Source organism: Apis dorsata, unplaced genomic scaffold (genome assembly GCF_000469605.1).
Source record: "Apis dorsata unplaced genomic scaffold, Apis dorsata 1.3 scaffold_347, whole genome shotgun sequence".
Lineage (NCBI taxonomy): Eukaryota > Metazoa > Arthropoda > Insecta > Hymenoptera > Apidae > Apis > Apis dorsata.
In genome coordinates this window covers 61,309-72,505 of record NW_006263614.1, presented here as the reverse complement: position 1 = coordinate 72,505, position 11,197 = coordinate 61,309, and the positions used below count along the sequence as shown (strand labels likewise).

The window sequence follows — 11,197 nt, the reverse complement described above, 5'->3', positions numbered from 1 at the left end:
TTTTTTTTTTTTTTTTTTTTTTTTAATATTAATATAACGTCATATGAGATAAAGCAAAAGTTTGTATAATATTAAATTTTCGAATTTTAATATTGTAAAATAAAATATTTCCAATAAAAATTGTATTTAAAATATAAAAGAAATATAAAATTTTAAAAATCATGATAATAATTGCGCCGAATCGAACGATTCGGTATATGTTTGATATCAATTGAATTGATCTGATTTTTTCAAATATTGTTAGAAATCATATGCATGGTCCCGTCAGTGAAGTCGATTTTATCGATCGATTATAGATCGAGCGAATTCAAATCAGTTCGTTTTTTTTGTGTAAGATTTGACAGATATCAAGTCTTTTCTCTGACGAAATGCATTTCTAGAAATTTTATTGCTTCTCAACATATTTAGGAATCTAACATTGGATTCTAATATTTAGTAAATTTAGTTGTTCAAACAATTGAGGATTATTCATAACAAATCATTTTATTTATAATAACAAATATCAAATTAATTCATTTTCACCAATCTGAGATATTGTGACCAATCTGTCAAAAAATATCAATTGTGTTGATTGACATTTGACGAAGATAATTTGATATCTTTGTGGATTAATTTTATCTATTCAAAAAGATTTTCTGTTTTAAAAAAAATTGCTTCATATAGAATTCATTATGTTCTATAAATTTTCATCAAAATTAAGATTTTTCGAATTAGATAAATTTCTCTAAAATAAGAATTTATTTCTAAAGCTAAAATTTCGTGACTATGTATTTTATATTATTTCTAACGGTCATTTTAACCTCTACTTTTAATTAATTTTCATTGTCATCCAACTCATTACTTACTTATGTTTAATACAATCTTCTATTTAAATTTGAAATATAAATCGATAATAAATGTGTGTACAACAACGATTCAACTCGATTCGGGAAATCTTTTGATTGGAATAGGACAATATTATTATTTTATCTCAAGTGGAGAGTATTGACATAAGATAACACGGTGTGCAGCTATGGAAGTAGAGATTTTGATGAGAATTTCGATAGTTACGGTCACCGATTCGTATGAAATTTAATTCGATTCTCATGACAATAATAAGTTTATGTGTGCAGGTAATTAATTATCTTTTTATCTGATTGTTCGGTAATGAAAGGTGTATATTTAAAATGAAATATCGTTAATTATCGTAAACGTTTAAATAAATTGTATTAAACATTAAATAACGTTATTTATATCTTGTCATAAAAATTAATGTTTTGAAGTTGAGATCAAATCAGATTCGATAAAATTATAGAAGTTAAAATAAAAATATATGATGAAGATGATAAAAGAAGCGTGATAATAATAAGTTAAAATGCTTCGTTGAAGTTGATGAGCGTTTCATTTCGCGATAAAACTTGAATAATCAAGTAGTTTCGAAGAAAATAAGTAATTTCACTCTATGTAGAATAATATCAGCATTATCATATAATGCTATCGAGCGGAATCCACAAAATTAGAAGTCGAAACATTGATTCGTTGATTTGATTTCATTACACTTTCTTTTTCACGGTTTTATTATTTTTCTTTTTTTTTTCACGAAATATTTTACACATTGACCACCATTTTCACCAAATTCTTTTGAAAAATTGTAAATTACCATATTTATATTATGCTTAATGAAAGAAGTATTGTATAAATAATTTATAAATAATAATTTATATTCTTTGAAAGGATTAAACGTAATTATTAATTTTCTATTCGAAAGATACATATTTTTTTATTTAAAGATTGTGCAATATAATAATGATATAATACGTGTGTCTCTTGCATCATTTTCTGTGAACAATGATGCTCGTAAAAATATATTTGAACAAAACTATATGTCTGTACACTTAATGTAATAAAATTAATAAATTATAAAATGTGCTTTTACATGCACAATATTCTACATTATTCTATAACAATTACTTTTGAAACTTTTTATTATACATATTTTAAATTATATAAATTATTGACATATTTCTATTAAATGGGTTTACATGTAAAAAATATATTCGTGGAACATCTTTCTAAAGATTAAAACAAAAGTTGATATACAAAAATGTTGGTTAAGATTTATTTATTAAATTATAAGCGATTAAAAATTGCATGAAATTTAAGTAAAAATAGAATAAAATGACCTTATTTTAACACTTTAACATTCTGTATATATCGTAAAAAAGAAATATATTATGATAAGAATAAAATAAAACGTAGAATCCAGATTTAAGATTATAAATAGGGTCGTCAATTGATTTAGCAGACAAGATACTATATATGCAATACCTATTGAGGTCGCTATCATTGTAATTTCGATCGTCCAAGGGTTGTTTTATATTTTACTTTCGCATTCCATGGATCCGAAGGAATGACCAAGCTTATAATAACTTCAGTCTTGGAATACTTAAGCTCAACACGATACGTTGACCAGCCAGATCAATACTGAAATAAAATTTTTAAAGACATTTCCTATAGCTATGCAAGACTTTGATGGAATTTGTGTATTTAAATGAAATATGATACAGAAACAAAGAGATCAATGTATGTGTGAATGTAAACAGACTGTCAAAAAACAAGAAGTGTTTCTGTTATGCTTAAGTTTGATTATATCAAAAGCAGAATCCAATATGAAAATTATTTACTAATGTTACGAAACTATTTATATATATATATATATAGATATATATATTTATATATGTAGATATAGATAAAATATTGATTTTGATTTAATTTGATTTTTAAAATTGAAATTGAGAACGTGTCTGTTTTTTTAAATAATAAAATTTATTGAACAGTAATTTTATTGTAATAAGATGTTCAATTTATATAATTTTGTTATAAAATGTTTCTAGATTGCTATGGAACTTCTTTTATCTTGTTATAAAAAGTATATACTATGCAATTTTTCAAAATATTTTGCATAAATAAAAACATTACATTACGTCATCATATTATATGAAAAATTTATTATACAAAATAAATACAAGCAAGAATATTTCTGTATGTAATGAAATTTGTTTTACATAATATTATAAATAATTCAAATTTTTAGAATTTAGTAATGTTTATTAATATTAATTGGAAGAAGAAACACGCAAAGAATGGAAAAAAATATTAAGCATATTCTTAGGATTAATATTAAACAATATTAAACAATATGGTTGATGAATTTATGCATATTGATTGAAGAAAAATTACAAATGAAATATTCCGTTAATATTGATTCTTAATGAGTTAAATACATACTATAAAGTTAAAATTAATTCTACATGGTAAGATGAATACATATACATCGTACAAATATACAGTTATTGAACAAAATTCAAATTCCTTACTTTCCATATTATGGTCAATTTACTTGTTCGCTTTTAGAATATATAAACTTTAACTCTTGACCGATTTCACAATATCTTTTCTACTATACATAGATTTATCCTGGTGGAACACGAGAAAGCACACCACGCCCTTTTTAAGTAGTGTACCTCTCTTTTACCAGATGTACAAAGATAGTATAGGTATACCAGATCCGTGATATAAACTCTTTTCGAGTGCTCCCTTCTCATGCCGAGAAGAACAGCAAGAGAGAGAGAGGAGCAAGAATTTTATTACGTATATACTTCAGCGAAAGTTTTCTTCGAGCAGTAGCGAGGTGAATGTAGAATGATCGCCAATTATGACCGAGAAACGCGTAACTATATGTTACATTGACAGTCTTTCCATTGTTTGCATTTGAATGATATTCGATAACGATAAATAACACGTTAACCGAAATCACCGATCTTCTTCCAACCGTAACATTGTATCACTATTTACGTTTCTATAGTAAGCTCAACACGTTTGTTATGTTTCTTCGCGTGATGATAAACACGCAACGATTAAAGCGTATTTCAACATGTATTAATTTGTTTAGAAATAGAATATCAAAGTTATCTTTGTTTCTAATGAGATTAATTAAGCTCATTTTACGCAATCTATTTTTAATAGAAATATTTATACGAGATTTTTACGAAAATAGTGTTTGTGACACGTGCAAATTCAGTTTATGAAATTTTGTGAATATTTGCACTTTTATAACTATAGACAACTATAGTTATTTAACAAATTAAAAATTTTTTTTGAATTAGCCATACATTTTAGAACTGTTAGTTTTAGCGATACATCATAATTTATGAATATTAATAAATGTTTTTTATGTATAGTAACATTTTAATAACAATTTTTATAATATATTTACGTAGCATTGGAAAACAGTTAATATATAATCTTTAATAATATAATCTTCAAAATAATGGTATTAATTATCTTGATATATTTCGATTTATTGATTTTTTTATTTATTTTTTATGTTGTATCAACATATTCTGCCATAATCGTTATTTTTTGAAATTCACAATAACATTGTTGCCAACTTAGGCAGGAACCGTTGAAACGCGTAAGCAGTGTTGCAATTGCAATCGAGCCTGGTACAGTTTGCCTCGAGAGGAAAATAAAGAGAGAAAGAAAGAATATAAACAAGGAGACATGTTCGGTCGCGGGTAGCTACATATGTTGATTCACTTTCTCGCTTCGACGAGCAACTTCTTTCGCTTTCCTTTTCGCGCTCGCTTTCGCGCACCGTCATTTACCGCATAACAGAACCGAGCCAGCCCGCAAATTGTCCGCTAAAAGGCCTTTCGAAATGGACGGAAAAAGGGAACGCGAACGTTCCTTTTTTTTCTTTTTCTTTCTTTTTTTCTTTCTCTCTTTCTTTCTCCTTTTCTCCGTAATCCCTGACCGTTTTTCTCGATTTCGTTTTTCAGTTTGTCGGTTTTCAATTCGTCATCTCCGCTGTTGTTGTCGTTATTTTGACGAAGTTGGTCACAATTCAGAAATTACGTATAATTTTTTGCTTTGGTAATCGCTTAGATTAGCTATATTTTCAATCATTACAAAAGTTTAAATTTAGAAATATGAAAAAAGTTGAAAAACAAATGAGGATAAATGTTGATTAGGAATAGGATTAGATACGCAAAATATAGAGATAAAATTAATTTTTGATATTGTTTTTATAGTAATATTTAATCAACATTTAAATTTAATAGGCAAATTTATCAAAATGTCACAAATCATTTAAGAACTGTTATTTTTATTGATTCTATATATTTTTGTTTAATAATTTACAAGTATAATTGTTATTTTCTGTAAAAATAATTTTAAATGAAAAAATTAGATTTGATATAGAATAAATAAAAAAAAATTATTATGTATTTATAGCAAATATTTTTAATTCTGGAATATTTTAAATCTGGAATATAAAGATATATTCCTAACCTCTAAATTCACCAGCGAAACAATTGAAAATTTTTCAAGTTTATTCGATCGCTTCATTACTTGAGAATGAAATTCGAGAAAAGAATGAAATTAATATAAATTTCTTCTAACCATTTAATATAGTTTTCATCGAGAAATCATAGTTATAAAATACATAATCTTCGTTGCTCGATACGCATCATCGTTCAAGCGTAATAAATTCACTGCAAGATAGTTGTCGGTGTTAATTAAAAAGTTAATAGAAAAATAGTACAAATACATTTTTTTCAAAATTGAAACAAGTAAACGACATATATTCATATTTAAACAAAAAGTGATACGATTATTTTCTAATATTAATAACAAAATCAAATTTACTAAATTTCCATATAAATATATGGAATATATATAATCTTATTACTTATCTAAGTAGTTGATATAGATATTATTTAGTATATGATACATTCAGAAATCCCTAAATTCGGGATTTCGATACATTCGTACGAAATCGGATATTATCGAGATCCCAATAAGACTTATAGGTAATACTTTCGGCATCTCGATGTATTATATACTTTCCCGAGCCTGCCCGATCTCGTCCGATTTTTCCCGACTAGACCCGAGTTCGAAACGTTGGCAACTCTCATATCTCGATCGTTTAATGTTTCAATGTTAGAAATAAAAGAGGTTGATTTAAACTTAATATTGCCCACAGTTTTTTACAGTTTAAGATATTATCTCTTGTACATTTTCTTTAATTAATTACGATTCGAAATAATCGAGGATTAATTGCTCTTTATATTTGATTCGTTGGAAAAATGGTTTTGTGAAAACACGATTGCTGGCCATGTGCGAGAGAAGACATCGACATAGATAGGCTTGTTGCAGCGGTCTCTCCAGCCAGGGCCATTGTCCGTGGCTGAATGAGCTCTTTGTCCAGGCACATGCTGCTCCCGACGAGGTTGTCGGAGGTAGCGCAATCCTGGTCCAGGTTCGACCGGCTAAGCTGCGACCTCGTGGAAGGGTCCACTGGTGAACCGCGTTGAACGACCTGAACACGATGTCTAATGTATAGCTCTGATGTATGGCCTCGTGCCGAGACGAGTAACAGCTGTCGCTAACCTACCTACCTTCCACTGCATTAAGGGACCCTCTCTCGATTGCTTTGCGTGGGCTATCACCTGGTCGGATATACCTCCGTCTAGCCGCGTTATACTAGTTATTTCAGAAATAAACCATGATAGTTGTTGAATCAGTAGTTTCGAAATCCGAGAATCAGTTGATTCACAAAGAAAAATTTTCTTGGGCTATAATATTAGATTAAGTTATACTATTTTTTTTGTAAGCTATTTTCGGTATGTTATTTGATAAAATTTATTATATTTTGTTTTCCTAGTTTTATAACGTAATAATGTTTAATTGATATTTAATTAATTAATTCTTAGAATTCTATTTTTCGAAAATTTAAGTGTCACAACAGTTTTTTTCTAAAATCTATCGTTATAAACTAAAAATATTTAAAATTTTATAATAATAAATAATCTTGTTAATTGTCTTTCGATATTAAAATTAAAAAAAAAATTATTTAAAAATTAAAAAATAATTTACAAAAAAAACGAGATAGTATATATTACGAAATATTTATTTTTATCCAGAGAGTTTAATTTATCCTACTTTAAATTTTACGGAATTAAATTACTGAAATTTATATTTCATTTATACATACATGCATAATGTAAAATACGAATCTTAATTTTGACATGAACATTCCGTCATCCGATCATAAATTTATCATTTTCCTGATTTATATACAATAGAAGAATGCTATTATCGGAATTGTGTACTAATCACAAACTTATCGAAATATAATTACATTCTTATTTGGAATAAAATCGTGTCGGTCGAAATCGCGCAATGCCTTGGAGTTTATCCAAATTGCACGCGACGACGAGTATTTTACTCTTGTAAAATACACGATCGTTTGTTAGTATGCTAGTTACAAAGTGCTGGAAATTATCCAAAACTAATTCAAAGTAGCACGTTATCCCGGTGAACGGGAGATCATAGATCGAGGCCTGGATCGTATTATAGTTGCGAAATTATCTGGTTATTACGAACGTTCTCGCGGTGTGTCCAGGCGATTTAGCCTGTCTATAGGACATCAATATCGAGAATAGACGAGCCAGCGATTCCGGTCAATGTTCGTTTCGACGTATTTCACGACGTGTTACGTAATTTTCGCGTGAGACAGAACTTGATTTCGGTCTCCGCTGATATATCTTATTGTTAGTCACGGTCAATCGAAAACCGCGCAAGAGCGCTCGTTTGGAAATTAATCGAAATGATAAGGCGCATTTGTTATCCATTATCGGAGAGCGGATATTTAACCCTGCAATGATTACAATACGTCTACGGTTCTATTGTAAATTAATAACGAATCTGAAAATCAATCTGCAGTTCCTCGAGTATTCAATTATTGGATTTGAAAATTGTGCGAATAAAATTTTTCAGAATTTTAATTTAATTATTGCACGCAAAATTTCAATTTTTATTTCGATTAATTCGAGAAACGTGTGTCATTAAAATCGATTATTTCAAAATGTATCTAAATATAGTTTCGCGTGTTTTACATGAACAGATGTTATTTTACTTCAGTTTTATCGGTAGAATTTTATTTTTATGTAATATCATTGAGAAATGTTGAATTGAGCGTAAAAATCAAATTACTTCGAGAACGTTGGATATTAAGGATAAAATTAATATTTTATTGCGGATGAAAGACACTCGATGTGATACAAGATATGCAAATGAATGATAAGAGAAGATTTAAGCGATGGAAATCAAATTTCCTACCAAACGGAACAAAATGTAGCAAAACTCTGGATAACTTGGTAAACGAGAAACGCGAAAAACGAGCGATCAAAATGATATTATTTCGTACGTGTACGAAGAGAACGGTTAGGAAATGTTGAGAATTTTCATTGAATCATCGTTTCATGGTGTATAGGTTTATTATATATATCGTGGTGGAACGTGCAGCAGCTGCCAAGCTTACGGTAGGTAGACACTATCGGACATCAAAAGAGGGTTGTTGTTCGCTTTCTGCAAACTATTACACCTGGCGCGTAACAGTAACTATGGCGCGTCTTTCACGTGACTACAATGCGTAGATTAATACACTTTTTTTTCATCAAAAAAGCTGGCCTATATTTTTTCTCTCTCTCTCTCTTACCACTATAGAACAACTATAGATAGACTTTGAAAAAAAAAAAGAAAAGAAAACCTTAAAAAGAAACATCGTTTATTATTATATCCAATGCAAGATAATTCACAAATAATTTAATAACTTAATTTCATACTGAAAATTTCAAATATTAGATATTCAGGAACTTCTCAGGTGAAAAATAATCCCATCCCTTTTCCTGCATTATAGCATATCCCTCTGCTGGAGTAGGGGGAGCAGTGTCGTCAGGTCCTATGTCATCAGTCTCCTTTCCATCAGCATCCAGCATTGGCTCTTTCCTCATCAACCGATAACGATTATCCAATTGTATGGCGGGTTTCAATTTGCGCAGCTTCCATATCTGAAAACAATAGGATAGATTTTTTTTTTTATAGTGGTACAAGGTTGCACGTTGACTGTCATCACGACATTAACACGCGCTTGCGAATCATATCAAATAATAAGGAAGAATAAATAATCTCGTTGCGTGGATACGAGGCGAAACAAGAGCACAAAGAAGACAAAGAAGAAGAAACTACGTTGTCGTCCAAACATTTCTGAACGCACATTTGCGCCACGAAAATGGCAATAAAGTGTCGGAAACGAGGCGTTCCCTGCTAAACTTGCTCCCCCGAATGTTCGAAAAGAAAGAGGGTTTCACGGATACCACCCCTCCCCCTTCGTCCACCAAGACTCGATCCAAGACTTTTTCGGTCGAGATGCACCAGCTATTGGATGGAAGTTAACGTCAAACAGCGACGTTGCTGAAAATCCCGTACTACGCCGCTTGCAATAAGCTGCTTACTCCGTGCCATCGTCCCTCCCCCTCTGCAAACTCCTCTCGATTCCCCAGACTCTCGGCCGGGAGGAACTTCGTCGCCGTCGCCGTTTTCAATATTAAACCGAGTCCTCTCTTCTCTCGAGCCTCCTCACCTCGAAATAATCATCGTTCGGGTTGAATGATTATTATTTTACTTGAAACGAGATAGATTTTCTCAACGAAAACTTGTGTTCTCTTGACAAACAATGAAACTCTTTGATTATCAACTCGAAAGGTGGCGAGTATTCGAGGATCGAATTCCTTGTGAAAAGCCTCGAATATATATTCCATCTCCACGCCCTTGGATCACGATCTACGATCTTCCAATGATCGTACGCGAGGTAATTATAATTACAAGCGCGCGTCACAGTCGCAGCGAGACTTAATTAATTCCAGTCTCATTCCTATTCCCTTGAAACCTACATTCTCGGCAACGTTGCGTCGATCCCATTCGACGGCGAAGGAGGCGGAAAATTTGAAAACTTCTCTCAATCCCCGGCTCAACAATTTTGCTCTCGCGACAATTCTAATTCTGTTTTCGAGTTTTTCGAGCTAAGGAACGAAAAAAAAAGTTTCGAAAAAAAAAAAAAGAGGGAAACGTCATTGCAGAGCAATTCTTTGAGCTCTCAAAGATTTAGAGAAGGAGGAGGAGGAGGAGGAGGAGGAGGATGGTTCCACTCGTTTCGCCTTACGCGTTCTTTATACTTCACCTGGCTCTGCTTTTGTTCGCGATAGAGGTGAATGCGATAGGGGATAAAGAGCGAGATCAAATGATGGCGGTACCATCGTTTGAATTCGTGATGAAAGGGGGAGGGAGGGGAGGAGGCTGAATTAATCCGTCCCCATGACGAAGAGCTGCCTCTTTCTCCTCCCTTTGCAACAATCGATTTTCAACAATTTTTATCGATCTTTTGTTGCGTCTCTGTAAATAATGATCTCTGATCTTTGTTAATCAATGATAATATTATTGAGACGAATCTTTCTATTCTTATATTTTCATTTTCTTATAAATTAGTAATAAATTGTCTGTAAGACTTTTTTTTTGTCAATTTGTAAAAATTATCTCTATAATTAAAAACGAGTCTTATGAATTTTTTTCTTTGACCTTTGGTAATTGTATAATGTGTTTTTATATGTTTGGTTAAGGTTTGAGTTTCAATTACTATTATATAGCATTGAATGAATATGTATTATAGGGATATAGAGATCAAATTTTCAATTATTATTATTATATTTTATTATATTATTATTATTATTCAATTATTATATTTTAATTATTATACAATTTTATTATAATTTTATTTCTGTATTTTGTTAAAAAATTTTCGAATTAAAATATCGTTATGATGTGAAATTTTACGTAAAAGTAGTAATTACATCACATTTGTTAATGAAACGTGAGAAAACTGTGTAATTTATGCACAAATATTTCATTGAACGTTTTTTAAATGGTAAAGGTGATGCTAATAATGATGCCAAAAAAATAAATGAATGCTAAGTAAAAAACATAATCATAAAATAATAAATCTCTTATTCATTCATTTTTTTTTTTTAGAAAGAATCCATCGTGTTGAGACCAAATATGGAATGCTTAAGATAACAGTAGCGCAATAATGCACCTGCACAAATATTATTCGACGTAACAAAATGTTTTACCTAAAAATATATTTTTTATAATCATTCTTATCCGTTAATTCGATTGTGACGAAATTTTTTTTTTTTCAGAAAAGTAAAGAATAAAATTCGAAAAATAAATATTTCAAGATATGTGTTAATGTACAGTATTAATAATTTTTTTACATAGATAAAGAATAAAGAAATTACATAAAGGTCAATTTTATTTT

General features: G+C 30.0%; 1 protein-coding gene across 7 annotated transcripts in view; it reads left to right on the top strand.

Annotated features, from left to right (window-relative positions):
• Positions 1-11,197, top strand: part of LOC102677757 (RNA-binding protein Musashi homolog Rbp6-like) — a 159,305-nt gene that overhangs the window by 93,226 nt on the left and 54,882 nt on the right. The window contains exon 1 of one of the 7 annotated variants that reach the window (XM_031511751.1): positions 3,616-3,812. The exons of the other annotated variants lie outside the window; for them this stretch is intronic. The gene's annotated coding sequence lies outside the window, so the exon portion shown is untranslated. Of the gene's footprint in view, positions 1-3,615; positions 3,813-11,197 lie in introns of those variants that run through there. 7 annotated transcript variants of the gene reach the window in all.